Source organism: Tribolium castaneum, chromosome 10, assembly GCF_031307605.1.
Source record: "Tribolium castaneum strain GA2 chromosome 10, icTriCast1.1, whole genome shotgun sequence".
Classification (NCBI taxonomy): domain Eukaryota; kingdom Metazoa; phylum Arthropoda; class Insecta; order Coleoptera; family Tenebrionidae; genus Tribolium; species Tribolium castaneum.
The window spans coordinates 5,673,131-5,691,256 of NC_087403.1; the positions used below are offsets into that span (position 1 = coordinate 5,673,131).

General features: G+C 29.3%; 1 long non-coding RNA gene across 1 annotated transcript; it reads left to right on the forward strand.

Moving 5' to 3' along the window:
* The first annotated feature begins 16,852 nt into the window (after positions 1-16,852).
* On the forward strand, positions 16,853-17,870 carry LOC135267272 (uncharacterized). The gene is made up of 2 exons (XR_010335674.1): positions 16,853-17,141; positions 17,289-17,870. It is a non-coding gene; the product is annotated as an uncharacterized LOC135267272 (long non-coding RNA).
* The last annotated feature ends 256 nt before the right edge of the window (positions 17,871-18,126 follow it).

Consider the following 18,126-nt stretch of genomic DNA (forward strand, 5'->3'; position numbering starts at 1 on the left):
TTTTTTGACCTTGTTTTCAAAGGTATGTTTAAGAAAAGCAAAACTATATGGGCTTGTTCGGCACACACCATTTTTTATCAGATCTACCCCGTTTTTCAAGGTACCTTTGTTAAAAGTTAAAATTCGCTTTTTGCCCTGTTTTTCTATTGTGCCCCTATAGTACACAGCCACTTTTAAGGTAAAACACCCCGATTTTCAAGGTAGTTAAAAAAGTAAAAATATTAAGCAAATTAGCCCCGGTGTTTAAGGTAATCTAAAAAAACTAATAAGGCCCCATAGCACACAGCTATTTTTTAAGTAAAACACCCCTGATTTTCAAGGCAAACAGAAAAGCAGAAAAATCATGAGCCACTTGAGCACACAGCTACTTTTTAAAGAAAAACACCCCGATTTTCAAGGATTAATATCCAAATGGTAATGTATCAAAGTTTTCTAGAATAATTCTCTTGTCATAAATAAAACCAAATTCTTTTGTTTCTATTTTATTTAAAAGTTCTTTAGTTTTAGTATCTCTGGTAATTCGATTATATTGTGTACTGATTTTTTTGTCTTTCTTTTCTAAAATATTATTTATACTATCGGAATTAATCTTTTTGGACGTTTCATAATTTAACGTAAATCCTTTTATTTTACAAACAACTTTACCTGTGTTTGTTTTATACCAATAACTTTTAGGACCTGTTGATAACCAGTCAACAATCCATACATCCTTACCTAATTCGTCTGTCCAATCTCCCAATAGACAGCCTGTTTTAACAGTGTTTTTTCCATCATCTATATATACAATGCTATCTGTATCATAATATACTACACTTTCTCCTAATATATCTAACATTTCGTACAATCTTAGTCTAGCATTTGCAGTTGTAAAAGCAGCTATGAATATATTGGTATTGAAATTATTTTCTACATAGCAATCTTTATACTTGTAATCAATTTGTAACATATTTTCATTTATTTCATTGATATGTATATTATCAAGTCTGTCATCTAATAAAATTTCATAAAATCTTTTAACATCTGTAACATATTCTGTTGCGCCCATATTTTGTCTTTGCCCAAATTTACCCCATAAGGAATTTAAGCATATTTTCGCAACAGCCCTCTTTCCAGGATTATTTTCTATTTTACCCAATTCAATACCTAGAATTTCTTTTACAGCTTTTCTATATTCTTCTTCTGATTCAAAATCATTTCTCCATTCACTTGTCTCTAACTTTATTTTCATAAATGCTTTTACATATCCTTTAAACAAATAACTCGATTTTTTTTCAAAATGCCAAACTTCATCAATACTTATTATTTTATAGCCTTTTTCAATTGCTTTTTCTACTTCGTTGGTACACCAGGTTCCTCTGATAATTCTTTGAGATTCCGTATGAGAACATTTATCTTTTTGATTATTTAATTTTGCGCACAATTGACATAATGGAAATGTTAGCTTTTCATCACCAGATTTGGTTTTATTCTTAACAGGTAAAACGGGGTGATACAATCCTCTTGGCGGTAAAATTGCACATTTTATTAAACCATACCAATCTGTATTATACGTACGAGGTTTGAATATTTTAGTAGGATGTCCAACTGGATAATCATCGTAACATTGTACTGTTGGATATAAACTGCAAATATCTATATATTTCATTTTCTTCCCCTTAACGCGCAATTTTGTTGCATTCGTTCTTCCTCCAAAGAATGCGTTTCTAGGATTAAGTTCTTCCAATTCCTTAATTTCTTCTTCAATTTGTTTCATTTCTTTCTTATATTCTTTTGACTTCGTCCACTCACATTCCCACATTTCTATTAAGTTATAACCAGCTTTTTTTAATTGCTCGCTTCTTTCTATTGTTTTCTCATAAAGATCTTCCATAGTTGTTTTATTCTTATTATTAATAAAATCTGAACTATAACATGTTGTACAACCGTGCCAAAAACAACCGTGATATTGGTAAACAGTATTGGATTTTTCATCAAACCCGTCAACTTTTGATCCACATATTTTCACTTCACCATTGTTCAAAGCGTGTTTTATATTTGGATTATGAAAACTATTTAACCATGAAATAGACTGTTGAGAATATTGATCTTTTTTTAGATTATCAACAACAGCTATTGTATCTTTCTTAATATATTTTGATCTATATATCGCCAAGCAAACACCTGCAATAGTAATATATCTAAAAGGATCTATATTAGCAATTTCTAGAAACTGATTTCTTAATTCAAGACATCCTCTTCTTAATATATCAACATCAGAATTACAATAATCATAAAGTTCTTTTTTAAAATCAAACAAATAATTTTCTTTTCTTTTTTGTTTATGCCATTCTAAAAACTCTTCCCTTTCTTTTGGTTTCATAGAATTAACACCATAGTATTTTGTATCAGGTATTTTTCCAATATAGTTCTGATTTTCCGTTGTATTGAAGAAATGTGGAAAATAACCTTTTTTAAGTTCTTTTAGACCGAATGTTTTAGGGAAATTTTTTAAAGGTCCTTGAACAAAATTACTACTATCAATAATTCTTAAATTAATTGATTTTATTTCCATTAACATTATTTTAGATCCGTTATATACGCAGAAAGGTTTAATACCGTTTTCAACGCAATGTTTTAAAATAAAGTAAGAATCATAACCTTTAGAATAATGTGCGATAGCTGTATATCCTTTATCATCTCTAGAAATTAACCATTTGCAAAAATCTTCGTTACTCTTAAAAGAATTAACATTTCCGCTAAAATCGTGAGATATAATTAAATTAGCGATGTGTTTGCCTGTTTCTTGCATCGCTTCATAATCAAAGAATAAATATTTTTTTGTATAGGTACAATGATTTGTATGCTTTGTAGAACCACAGTTAACACATTTAAACGGTTTCGTATCATTCAGTGGTTTTTTATTACAATTTTTGCAATCACAGCATTGATAAACCCAATAGTTTTTGTTTTCAATTTTTTCCTTAGAGTATATTATAGTACACCCTTTTTCGTTACAATTTTTACAACCTTTTACTGTGTATTCCTTGTCATTTTCTTTTATTTTTGTTTGGCAGATTCCACCTTTTTGTCGTTTCCATTGCATATAACATTTATGTTTTAATATTTCAACTTCTTTACAACAATTTCGACATTTTTCCCATCCACATCTGTGTTCTTTACAACCCTCTTCTATCATTTTGTTACCTTTTTCAATTATTTGATTACCCTTCTTGTTATTTCCTTCTTCAATCATTTTATTTCCTTGTTCAATCATTTTTTTACCTTCGTCAACCATTTTATCACCTCTTTTGAGTATTTTATTACACTTTAAGCATTTATGAAATCTTTCACAAACTTCTGAATGATTTTCTAAACATTCTTGATTAAAACAGTATCTATTGCATTTTTCACAATATATTCTAGAGTCTTCTTCGTGTTTGGGGTTAAAACACATTAGGCACATTTTCTTTTCTTTTTTGCATTTATGGTCGTCTTTGATTTGATATGGTTTATCACATTTTTTACAATAATAAGACTGACCGTAGAAACCTGTCATACTATTGATTGTATCGAAATGATTTCCATTTTTATATAAATAAACTTTCACATCTTTTTCAGGTCCTGAATATATTATAGAATTAAAACATTCGGCTGCTACGATTTTTATTTGAATATTTAATAATCTTTCTATATTTGCAATATCATCTAAAGTAAAATAATTTCTATTATATTCCCCAAGTTGATTACATAGTTCTTGAGCTAAAGTAGTTTGTAAATTTCTTCCCATTCTTATGTATCTTATATCATTATGATCATATTCTCTACCAAGTATAATATTTGTATGATAAGTTAATCCAACAATAACAGCTCTTGGGCAACATAAATTATCTTTGTTTTTTATCGGTGTTATGCTTTTTTTTGTTCGTGAGTCTTCTGCTATATTTAGCAATCTTTTCGCATTAGTAGCACCTCTAGGCATATTAACTACTTCAGTATAAAATGTACAACCGTATATATCTAAATCTTGATTTGAAGTTAAGATACTCTGAATTTTGTTTAATAAATTGTCAATATCAGAAGTTCTTGATAACCCTGTGGAAATAGGGGACCAAAGATCATTGTGATTAACTACTATATTTAATAAATCTCCTTCTTTGAAATTTGTTTTCTCTTTTACTATTTTAATCATTTCATTTAATCCCTCTCTAATGACAGTAATTTTTTTCATAATTAAGCCTGAAAGATCAGGCTCGGATGATTCTTCCTCTTTCAATAATATAACTTTATAGTAAACTTTATGTTTCCTCCATCTTTTGGTGTATTCAGCATTTGTTTCTATTATTTTAATTTTAGATTTTTTCGAAAACTCTGTAAAATAACTATCTTCAAAAGCGAACGGTTGGTCGTTAATTTTTTGTAATAATTCTGCCTTCTTCATTTTAGAGTAACCTTTGATATTCTTTTCTTTAGCAATTTTTCTTAATTCTTTTATCGTTGTATTCTGAGTTGATTCGTTTTTTGACATGGTTTCCTCTAATAATTCCTCTAAACTTTGCGACCCGATTTCTTTAAGAACAGTATTTAAATTCGCTTCGCTCATCAGGGCATTGTCTGAAATTTGATTCACTAGATCTGTCTTTTTACTATTTTGCTTTATCTTTAGACCTAGTTTTTCAGCAATTGATTTTAATTTTTTAATATTGAGTCTATTTAATTTATTAAACCAATCGCCTGCATTGATGAGCTCTTCTTTTAGAATTAATTTTATAAGATCTAATTTAGTCTTTGAGTTATATTGCGAATAGTTTTTTAACCCCATCTTTTTTGCGATGGCTTTTATTTTTTTTAAACTTAGTTTATTTAGCACAATCTCATTATTTGATTGTGGTGTTAAAAAATATTTATCCATCGAGGACGACTCATGTGTCAAAGGTGAACTCTTATCTGAACTCGATGACGAATTGCCTTCACTAATTTGTTCAATTATGTCACCCACTTTTTTTAAATCACCTTTAGTAAGTTTTATAATTTCCTCAAGTGTCATTTTACGAAGCTCATCTTTCGAGAGCCCCATTTATTAGGGAAAAAATTATTCAAAAAAATTTATGAATGAGATTATCCTTTTAAGTCGTTAATATATTTTTCTAATTTTTCATGCCATATTTTTTTGAAATGTCTTTTTTTATATCGTATCGGAACATCCATAAAACATATATTACAAGTAAATTTATCATTTCGTCTTTTTTTACAATCATAACACACGTATCCGATTCCATATTTCTGATTTTTACTTTTAACAAAATTTGAATGAGATTTTATGGTTTGACAAATGGAACATTTTCTTAATAACGACTCATTATTCGGAGATGTTTGTTCATGATCAATCTGACAATCTTTATTCCCCATTTATTAGAAAGATATTATTTCATAATAAATGGCTCATACCAAAAGGGAACAGTCAGCTAAACAAAAGATAAATATAATAATTAAAAAAGATTATACCTTAACAGAGTCTAGTATTCCATCAGTTAAGAATTTAAATAATATGCGATCAAGACAATTAGCGTTAAATTTTTTAGCACAAAAAGGAGATCCTACTTCTAAAAATATTACTTTAAAAGAGTTTGCTAAACAGAATAAAATTGGTGAAAACACAATTAGGAATCAAATAAAATTTCTCACTGGTGAAACACTAATTAAACATAACACAAAATCAAACAACATAGAACAATATAACAAAAAACAGAAACAAATTAAATCTAAACACAAATCAAACACATCTCAATCAGATTACAAAGCTAATTCTCAGCATACTGCTGGCAGTACAAAACCCGAAGAAGAATTTGATAAAATGTTTGATAAAACTATGAATTCCCTATCTAATAAATAATGGCACTAATTGATGTTGCAGATAAAAATCAGATAAAAATTATTCAAAATAGAATAAAAAAAGACTGTATTGAGTTTAATAGTTTATCTGTTGGTAATAAAGTTAAAGCATCTAATCAGCTGTATATGGAAAACAGAATTTTAAAAGAATTAGGAAATGCTGCGGTTGAAACAATAGAAAAAATGGATGAAGAAATTGAGTACAAAGATAATAAAATTAATGTGTTGGAACAAGAATTAAAAGAGGTAAATATTTATGATGAAGAAAAAATAAACGCGTTACTGAACAAAAATCCTGTTATTAGATATAACAATAAAGAACGAGCAAAAAGACGATTAGCAAATACTCTTTCTCTAGTTAATAAATGACTGGCAAGGCCAGTCCAGTGTCGAAGACGACGATGAACACAGCGAATTTATTAATCAAGGCAAACTTAAAGATTGTGGAATTAAAAAAAGAAAAGAAAAAAATTATATTTATTTTTATTTGTATTATTTCAATAATTCTTATAATAATGTTAATTGCATTTCTTCTTCGTATATCCCCTCTTTAATTTTTTCGCCGTTAAGATCAGAAACAAAATAAATCCAAACATTATATACGCGTTTTTCTACAACTGTGAATATTTCTTCAGTCCAGTTTGTTTTTAATTTGTTACGAAAAATATCAACCATATTAGACAATCTAATTCTATCACCAACTTCAAATTTTGGTTTTTTATTTGTTAATGTAATCATATATACGGTTTCTAATAACTGCCTTTCATTTTCTTTATTAACATCTTTTGGTTTCATTTTAATCGTAGAATGATAACAATTGTTATAAGATTTTATAATTTTTGGAAGTAACGAAAGCCAATTAAAACTGTCATACAATATTGGCTTGAATTTATTTCCTAAAGTACGGTTGAACCTCTCAACAAAGAAAGCTTTATTTTTTGTTCCAGTACTATAAAGATTGATATTGTACTTATTTAAAACGATTCTCATATCTTTATTATAAAACTCTTTTCCTCTATCAGCATGTAAATTTTTCGGTGGATTGTGTTTATCTTTAATCGCTTGTTGTATGATTTTTAAAAACGCGTTAGCTACTTCTAATCCTGATTTAGTTTTTAAAGGTTCTACCCATACAAATTTAGAAAAGGTGTCTTCAGCGACTAGAATATAGATAAAACCGTTATTGATCTTTTTAAATTTATTAAAATCATTCGGCTTCGTCTTCGACTCTGTCTTTGTTCTTAAAGAATAGCTTGGATCTTCTGCTTTTCCTTTTGGTCTATAAAAAACATAAATATCTATTTGCCAAGTATCATCAATACCTCTATGTTGAAAGCGACGTGTTGGGTATTTTTTCCTAGCGGGTTTAAATAATTCAAAAATTAAAATATCTTTAGGTGATTTAGAAATATTATTTTTTACTGATTGACAAATTTTGCATGTTGATATTCTTCTCCAGCGTTTATATTTTACAATAAATTCTGGTTCTCCAGTGGATTTAGTTTTTGTTTTGCATATTTTACAATAATCCATTTACTGTACAACAAACAGTAGAGATACCATTACTTTTGTAAACGCACAATGAGCATGAAGGTCAAAGACTGATAATTATACAGAAAACTTAACTAGCATATAAAAAAAAATTGGAATTCTTAATAGATAAGGTTTATTATGGTTATAACCACCGAGATTTTCATCTGTGTTTACCTTTTCTTTTTTTATTCTAAAAGATAGAAGATCAAATTCTTTAACAGTAAAGGGTTTTGAAAGATCTATTGTTTCTTTATTAGTACTAATATCCAAATCTTTCAAATTAGCCGTTGAGTAGAATTTTATAACTTCCACATTCATTGGTATTCTAAGAAATAGTTCACCATCAAAAGAAAAGTCAAGCAAAGTAACAGCCTTTTGTCCATGAACTTCTTTAACAAAACAAATTTTTCCTACAAATTGTAAAAAAGAATAATGAATTTTTTTCATGAATTCAGTTTCCAAGTTAATTAACCTTTCTCCGTAAATATCTAGTTGTTTTTTATTGACAACATCATGCTTATCAATTGCATCGGCAGTTTTAACTAATCTTCTATTACCAATATCAATATATCGTTTTGTAGTAGTTAGATTCAGCGAATCTTTTTTGATCATATTATTCAGTTCAGGTTTAACCAAATTTATAATAGTTTCTGAATCATCTTTTTTGATCATATTACTGAGTTCAGGTTTAACAATTTTTAAAACGCTTTCTGAATCATCTTTTTTAATCATATTATTCAGTTCAGGTTTAACAATTTTTAAAACGCTTTCTGAATCATTTTTTTTAATCATATTATTCAATGCAGGTTTAACCAAATTTATAATAGTTTCTGAATCATGTTTTTTAATCATATTATCCATAGCATTAGTCCACTTCGCCTCGACTGACTCTGTCAGCTTTGTGGACGCTGACTCTAAATATTGTAAATTAACAGCATCGCCAGGATTTTCTGGTTGTTTTACATTAACTAATTTGTGACCTGCGATATCATAATCACCGTTTTCTGTTAGATTAAATCCTATACCAGGTGGTCCTCTTGTTGACTTACCCCCTTTTTTTCTATTTTTTCTAAGAATATATTCAGCATGCGAAGCACTAGTCAAAGACGTTGTCATCGCCTTTGGACTGGTCCTGCCAGTCATTTATTGGTGTAAAATTCTTTCTATATTTCATTTCAGGAGTTTTAAAATCAATAGTTAAGCAATCAAAATTATTAATGTTATTTTCATAATATTCCTTGATTTTCTTATCCAATCCTTTTTCTCTAAATATCAAGCTTATATCATTACCATCACATGATGGAAATATTGAAAGATAATTACATTGTAAACGAATTGATTTTGGTACTCTATACCAATCCTGCGTTATATAGATCATCGAAGCATTCATTTTTCTTCCTCGTATAGCTAAATCTATCAGTTTCTTTTGATCTTTTTCCGTTACGAAATCATCAACAATAATCAAATTTTGTTTATCTCTATCTAATTCGTCTACATTGACTATGTCTTCTATATCTGACGAAAAATCCGATTCAATTATATTTTGAATCGTTTCATCATCAAATACATTTTGTAATAATTGATAATAAGTTTCTTCTAAATCTTTCGCATACAAATAAAAAGTATCAAAAAATAAATATTTTAAAAGATTGATAACAGTATTTGTTTTACCAGAACCACTTCGTCCTATAATTATCAATATAAATGGCCATTTTGGCGCTAATTTATTAATGTTGTAATGTTCTTTTTCATCGGTTTTAATAAAATGAATAGGCAAAGACGTATTCATTTATTTAACACAAATACGCACGCTTATCGCTAAACCGCGATAGCACAGAAGTTAAAGCGTCGCACTCCCAACATGAGCATTCATTTGCTGCGTGTTCGAATCCTGATGACGTCAAAAATAAAAACAAAAATAAAAGTTTCAAGTTGTAAAATAAAATTTCAAAACGAATCTAAAAATTCAAAACGAATCCAAAAATTCAAAAAAAATTTGAAGGGCCTTATGCAGACAGGAATCTACTTCAGTATGCAAAGTACTGTTAATTACTATTACTATTCCTTACTAGATGGCAGCTGGATCAGACTTCGGTCTTTCATAATATATAAATGACTAATAACACTGATAGTAAAACTGAAATAATTGACGCTATTTTAAAAAATCGTGAAATAATTAAGAATAGGATTCATTTAAAACAATTTAAAGAACATTTAACGAAGGAAGAAATTAAAAAACTACAAAAACCTATAACTGACAAACTTGATAATATTACTGAATTTACGCAACAAATTCTTATGAGCGAAACGAATCCAAAAAATGTTTTAGCAATTGAGGAAGATGATGTAAACGAATCGGATAATTCGGACAAAGTCCTCATGAGCGCAGCGAATTTATTACCATTACCAAAATCACCTTCCTCAATAAGTTTAGATCCTAATAAAGATTTAAATTTTGATATTATTGAAAAACAATTTAAATTTGAAAAACCTTCACATTTATTATCGTTAGACATTAAAAATCGAAACGCAAAAATTGATACAACGATACCCGAAATATCAACTAAATTAAAATCATTAAATGCACACATTACAAACGCAAAGAAATCACAAGAACAAGAAAAAATTGATAATTTACAATATGTGTATTCACAGTTGAAAAAATATAAAAGTGTTTTAGAAGATATTCGAAAAATTCCCTTCTATGAAAAAGGAAGCGGGATTCGACCTTCGGTCTTCAGCATGCGAGGCACTAGTCCACTTTGTGGACGCTGGCCATGCCAGATTTTTTCAGATCCGAATGAAATGGTAGAACGTCTTGATCTATTAATTGCGTCAAAAAATGCTGGAAATGATTCAACTGAAATATATAATGAATGCGTAGAAATACTTGATAAGTTGTTTAAAATGAATCTCATAAAAAAGTCAGATCACAAAAGAATATTCTCGAAGCTTGCTTTTTAAATTGAATAAATGAGTCTAATACACATTAGATCTAAAGAAAATGATTTTGAAATAAGTTATTCTGAAAATCCTATTAATTTATCCGGATTAAAAGGTAAAATAGCTTTAAAAACAGCAAGTCTCTGGTATAGTTGGGATAACATTACTGAAGAGTATAAAAATAACGAAATAAAATTCAGGCGAAGCCCTCATGGCCGACGTACCGTCCCTGAAAGGGACTACGGCTCCGCAGCCGAACTCAAAAACGAAATTAAGAAAGAAGGCATTAGAGATGAATCGGAGTGGAAAATATTAAAATTACCAAACGGTTTGTACGATGAAAATGAATTAAATAATTATATCCAAGAATATTTTGGAACGTTTGAAACACCCCCGTTTTATTTTGATGTAAATTATGCAACTAATCGTTTTATGCTAATTATACGCGACAAAGACTATGAAATTGACTTTTCCCACGGTAAGATACATGAGCTTTTAGGATTTGATAAAAAAATATATAAAGAAGAAATAAACTATGCAACAAAAATTGGTAACATCACCAAAGATATTGATCAAATCTTGATTCACTGCTCCCTAGTTTCATCTAGTTATCAAAATAATCTCAAAAGTGATGTTATATACGCTTTTACCCCAAATATTTCACCTAGATCTTTAATTAATATTGAACCGACGCATCCGAAATATTTACCAATTAATCGTACGGATTATATATTTAATATTCGCATTTCCGTTACAAATCAGCTAAATCAATTGATAAATTTTAATGGAGAGTGTTTAAATTTTGTTCTAGATATTCAGTAATTGTCATTGCTATTCTTTCTTGTAGAATAAATGGTACTTGTTGTTCATAGAAAACAATTATTTCCTAAACAATATGGGTTTGGTCTTAAATATCACAGAGATATTAGAGGTGGAAATATTTTTCAATCTATAAAAAAATTTGGTATACCAGCATTGGGTTTTTTATATCGCAATATATTAAAACCTTTTTGGAAAAATAATAAAGAAGATATCATTCAAGGTGTAACTTCAGGGCTTAAAAATATAGCGTCTACATACGTAAAATCGCCGCCCTTTTCTACTTATAAAGAAGAAATTATAAATCCTATTCTAAACAAAATGAAAGAAAAATCGTGGAATGAACATTTACGAGGCGACGGATTAAAAAAAGGGAAAGCTAATCGATTAACTAAAAAATCAAAGGATATCATTAAAAATCTGTTGAATGCTTAAGTTTCTTAAAAGACTTCGCCTTTGGCCTGCGGAGCCGTAGTCCCTTTCAGGGACGCTCTGGGGCTGATTTCATCAGACTTCTTTTTATTTAAATAAATGGAAAGCGTTGTGGACAATTTATGGCGTATTGATGAAATGCCTGTAACCGATGAATCAACAAAAAGTTATACTTACAATGAAATAAGAGAAAGTAATATCAATGTGAAAGAACTTGAACAGTATACGCTCGAAACTAATATAAGTGGATGGAAACATTTATCAGGTGCTTATATTTTTGTCAAATCTAAAATTAAAAACAATCCAAATAATTATGCAACTATATCAAACAATGGGATAAATGATTTTGACTATGTGAGGCTATTCTATGAAGAGGTATTAATAGAAGAAACAAATTATGTGGGTGTTGCTACGTTAATTTCAAATCTGATTGAATTTTCTGGAGATGTTTCTGATACTTCAGCATCACAATTGTGTTGGTATCCAGACACAGCAGATTCAGCAGATACGTCTCAATACAAATATGAGGCGCAAGATAAATCGGTAAAATTTAAAGATTTAGACGTTGATATAAAAACTATTATTTCAAAAATCACAAATAATTCTGCATTCAATAAAGGATATTTAGAGAGATGGTTGTTAACAAAAGATGAAAAAACTATTACAAAATTTATACCTTTATCTAAAATTTTCCGGTTTGTACGAGACTGTAACAAAGTTTTGAATGGAAAAATTCGTATCGAATTACGTAAAAATAGGGTAAAAAATATATTACACGCTAAAGTTGATGGAAATTATGACTATGAAATATCTGATATTAGTTTGTGGATCCCAATAGTTAAGCCCTCATTAGAAACTGAAAAAATGTTATCTTCATTATTAGTTAGCAAATCTAACTTTCTTTGTGGATGGAATGCGCTTAACTGTTACCGTAGTAATTTGTGGTCTTCTGGAAGTGGAAACTGGCGCGTTGTAAATAATCAAAATAAAATATCTAGAGTTTTTATAGTTTTTTCTAAAGCTGAACGAAACGATAATTTTACCAAGTCAATGATGATTTTTGATAATATGAATTTAGAAAGAATAAATATTAAAATCAACGGTACCCAACATCCTACTTATGAATATCAGGTGAATAATGAGGATTTACAACGCTTGTATGCCGCTTTCCTCTCTTGTAATTATAAAAAAGATTTGGATGAAGGTACGTGCGTTAGCTATAAAGATTTTTGTAACCTCTATTTAGTTGTTGCTTTTGACGTAACAAAAGAAAATGATGAAAATTTATTTAGTAAAACAAAATCATCTGAACTAGAAGTTAATTGGACATTAAAAGATTATCAAAATGTTAATTACTATATGTATGCCGTAGTTGAATCTCAAAGAATTGCAAATATGAATATCATAGATGAAAAGATTTATTTGGAAATGAAGTAAACGAGGTTTTATTTAATTAAATAAATGAATGATTATAAAGTATATTTATCACCCAATCAAATAAAGAAACTCCAAAGTTGTAAAGAAAAAAGAATAGATTGTAATATAAGATTCGATTTAACAGAAAGACCTAATAATACTATTAAATTAAGAGAAAATCAGATTGATGAAATTAAAAAGTGTAAAAAAGAGAAGAAAAAATATTGTAATATCAAATTTTCTCCTACACAGATAGGTGGATTTTTACCTGCTTTAATTCCTGCAGCGTTAGCTGTAGCCAAAGCATTGGGGTTAGGTGCTGCTGGTTATGCTGGTACTAAATTAGCACAAAAAGCCTTTGGAGATGGTATAAAAAAGGATAAAAAAAACACAAAAAAGACGAAGACATATGGACAAGGAATAAAATTGATAGGAAAAAGGGGTTAAGTAATATAGAAATATCTGATATTATGAAAAATGAGAAAAATTCGGGTTTGCCTCAGGAAGCTACGCGAAATTTTCGAGGTGTTTTTGCAATTGACATGTTACCAAAAAAAATTAGAAAAGATGAATCAGGTATAATTAATTTTCAACCCTCTAATTGTTATGGCTCACACTGGGTATGTTACATAAACAAACCATATTTAAGAAATATTTTATATTTTGACAGTTTTGGAATATCTCCACCAGAAAAAATTAAAAAATATTTATTAAGTAGCGGAAAAAATATTGCGTGGAATAGCACGCAGTTACAAATGAATTCTTCTGTTTTATGTGGTCATTACTGTATATATGTAATAATCAATGTAAACAGAGGCAAAGATTTTTATGATATATTATATTCTTTTAAACAGATTCCGTGCAGTTTAAATGAGAAAAAGATTGACCGAAGTTAAAAATTCCCTTCGCTCATGAGGGCTTCGCTCTAATTATGTATTATCTATATGTTATAAATGGAAAAATTTTCTGAATTACAAATTCATCAGGAAGACAGGCAAGGTCCGCCCGGAGTCGAAGACGAGGACATAGTCGAATATTTAAAAAAACGGTTGTATGTATACAGAAAAAGTTACATTTATTTTTATAAAATTGGAATCGGATTATCTATCAGTAAATTATTATTTAGTGCATCGGGATTATCTTCGTTGGCCCTACCTCCACTAGTTTGTTTATCTCTTGGTGCGGGGGTAATAGAAATCTTAGATAAGAGATTAAAAATATCAGAAAGAATTGAAGAATATAAGTTAGTTTATAAATTTTATAGACAGTTATTGCATTTATATAAGGCTGATAAAATAAATGAAAAAGAAATAAATTTACGTGAAGAGGAATTTGTCAGTAATTTTAACTATTTTCCTAGAGAGAAATACCTAGAAAAAGTCCGCTTAAACGGAAATTGATGATTTCTTATAGTATAATTATTTTTGAAGATTTAATTTAAATTTACACTATTAAATGAAATATATGGTTCTTTTCCTATTTTTCACTGCTGTAAAAAGTTCAGATGGTGACTGGCACGGCCATCCCAGAACCGAGGGCGATGTTAATATTAATAATTATTTAGAAAAATTTGGATATTTAGCGTCAGCTGAAGCAGACTCAGGTCTGCGACTAGATAGTAATGGACCATTAATAGCTGAAACGTCTTTGACTAGTGCTTCGCATACCAATGAGGCATTAATAAAGTTTCAAGAATTCTATAATTTACCTGCTGATGGAACATTAAATCAAGAAACACTTGCTTTGATTAATACTCCTAGATGTGGTGTTAGAGATAATCCAACTGCTTATAGAGTTCACACTAACAAATGGTCTAAAACAAATCTTAAATGGTATTTTTCGTTGGCAACAAACGAAATGAAAGAATTAGCACAAAAAGCATTTGATCAATGGGAATCGGTTTCAAAATTAAAATTTGAGTTTAATAGTAATAAACCAGATATACTTATTTCATTTGCTAATATGCCGTTTCAACATAATCATAATTCCCGGTGTCAAAAAGGAGTATGTTCTAACAGTTTCGATGGGAAAGGTAATATTTTAGCACATGGATTCTTTCCAAATAACGATGAATGTCTAGGAATTCATTTTGATAAATCAGAAAACTGGTATTTTGGAGAACTAGGTAATACCCCTGACGGACAAACAAATTTTTATACGGTATTATTGCATGAGATTGGACATACTTTAGGTATTGAACATTCTGCCAATGATAAAGCAATTATGTATGCTTATTATAAAGGAGTTGGTGATAAATTAACGCAAGATGATGTTTGGGCAATTCAATATTTATATGGAATACCTGAACGGTCAAAATATGAATCAATACCAACTACAACTACCACAACTACTACATCTACCACAACTAAAAAACCTATTACTTTGACTCCTAGAAAGACTGATTCATTACCTGATTTATGCAGCTTAAGTGAAACTATTAACACATTTTTAATAGCAAATCATAAATTATATATTTTCTACAAGAAATATGTCTGGATTGTTAATTTAAAAGACATGAGCTATGATAATAAACCAAAATTAATTACAGATTATTTAACTTTTTTACCAGATAATTTTCAAGAAATATCACAAATTTATCAGAGACCAGATGGAACTATTTTGTTAACAACAAACAACTTATATTATATTATTGATTTTCCTAGTTTCGTTGTTAAAAATGGTTTTAATGGAAGATCTATCACAAGTTTGGGTGTTCCTAGTGGAAAGAAAATTAATGCAATATTTAGTACTTATTCTGGTCAAACATATATATTTTATGACAACACAATGTTTATAGAATTTGATGAATGCCTGTTTAGACCTAAGAAACATGGAATGATAGTTGAATTGTTTTCTAGTATTCCTTCTAATGTTGACAAAGCTTTTAGATATATTAATGGACAAATTTATTTCTTTAAAGACAATAATTACTACGAGTATCATGAATTTTTGCAAACGACAAAATCGTATAAATTTGATTTATCTATTTTTGGAATTAAATGTAGTATTATAGATAAAATTATGATTTTACTAAATAAACTTAAATAATTTTCAATATAAATGGATAACAAAATAACTTTAATTTTAAAAGAGAACGGTAAACCTTATCTTTGTTGTCAAGTAAACGGCAAAGAAACTAAAATTGATCTAACAGAAAACGAAGAACTTGAACTACATCTAAAAATTAATGATATTATACTCTCAAAATTAGCCCCAGACCAGAAGTAGCACATAAACATATGTATGAATTCTTAAAATTTGTTGAAAGTAGTTGTGTCCTGAAGGGTAACGCTTTTCAGTTTATCCTTGAAAATCGGGGTGTTTTTCTTTAAAAAGTAGCTGTGTGCACAGCGATTTTAAAATATAAAAGACATGTTGAAAAACAGGGTGATTTCCTTAAAAAAGTAGCAGTGTGCTCAAGTGGCTCATGATTTTTCTGCTTTTCTGTTTGCCTTGAAAATCAGGGGTGTTTTACTTAAAAAATAGCTGTGTGCTATGGGGCCTTATTAGTTTTTTTAGATTACCTTGAACACCGGGGCTAATTTGCTTAATATTTTTACTTTTTTAACTACCTTGAAAATCGGGGTGTTTTACCTTAAAAGTGGCTGTGTACTATAGGGGCACAATAGAAAAACAGGGCAAAAAGCGAATTTTAACTTTTAACAAAGGTACCTTGAAAAACGGGGTAGATCTGATAAAAAATGGTGTGTGCCGAACAAGCCCATATAGTTTTGCTTTTCTTAAACATACCTTTGAAAACAAGGTCAAAAAATATCACCACCACCTATTATTATCTTACTATTTTATTTCTGCACCTCTACGCCAAAAAATTCTTAAAATCCGCATCTGCAACCGCGGATGTTGAAAAATCTGCATCTAAAGGTCTGATTTATTTATTAGAAATACAATTTTGAATTTTCAAAAATAGATAAATTGTATGCAGAAACGTTAACTGAGTTGCCTACTTCGGAAAGTCAATTGTCATTATATGTTGCACTAGTACACCGAAAGATGGGGCAACCGGCAAAGTCAAATGTCAAAATCACTACGTCAAAATATTATCAACAACAAATCACTTTCATCTTTTCTTCGGTGACTTTTCTTGCGTTTATTGAAGAACACAAAATAAGGTAAGGAGAATTGTTATTAATTTTTGTGTATTTCGATGGTTCCTTCTGTGGTTCATTAATTCAAAACTCATGGAAGAGGCTTTCCTATTTTATGTGGCTGAATACGCTAGGTACACAACTTTTTATGCATTTCTTTATCTGTTACAGAAAAACAATGGTACAAGAAAAACGATATGGTGTTGATAGTCGATTGATTGACGAATTAAAAGTTCTACAGTTAAAGAGAAGGAAAAGAGCAATGTTTCAACAATTGGCCTTTGTGTCTTTCAATAATGGTGGAGAGACCGAAATGATGGTGACGGCTTCCCACAAGCGAATAACCGTTGATCTCATACAGAATTGTCGCCCGCCGGTTCAGGAGATTGATAGAATTGATGACACAACTGTTGAAATAGTGATGAGCGTTGCTCTGTTTATAAGAATAAGATTCAGAAGTGCTGCTAGTTTAGACGCCTTTAAGAGAACGCTCGGAGATCTAGCTGAAAATGATTCATCATCCTCAAGCTCGAGTGAAGAATCCAATGGGTCTACTTCGCCAGAGGGGTCCCAAACATCAGTTTCAACCACAGACGAAACTATGCTCACGTTACCGGGTGAAATTTAAGTTTGTTAAAAAGCAAATCACTCAAGTTTTTCATATTTTTATTATTTTCATGGCAACTTATTCAGCTAACTCTTATATTTTTCTATTAATAAAGGTGTATCATCAATAAAATAATAAATAAATTATTCATAGGTTTATTTATGTCAAGAACACAAATCCTTTTTGATAACTGCAATTTTAGTTAATTCTAATATAATTCATTTGTTCAATCTGTGACAATATTTGATTTTTAATTTTAAATACTTGAATTTGTTTGGCCGGAATCGTATTCCAATGTGTGTTACAGTAGCCCAACAGAAAAACGTAAAATCTTTGAAAATGTTAATTTTAAAATAAACCTTAAAAACGGGGGTGTTTTCACAATTTCTTCTGCTTTTCTGT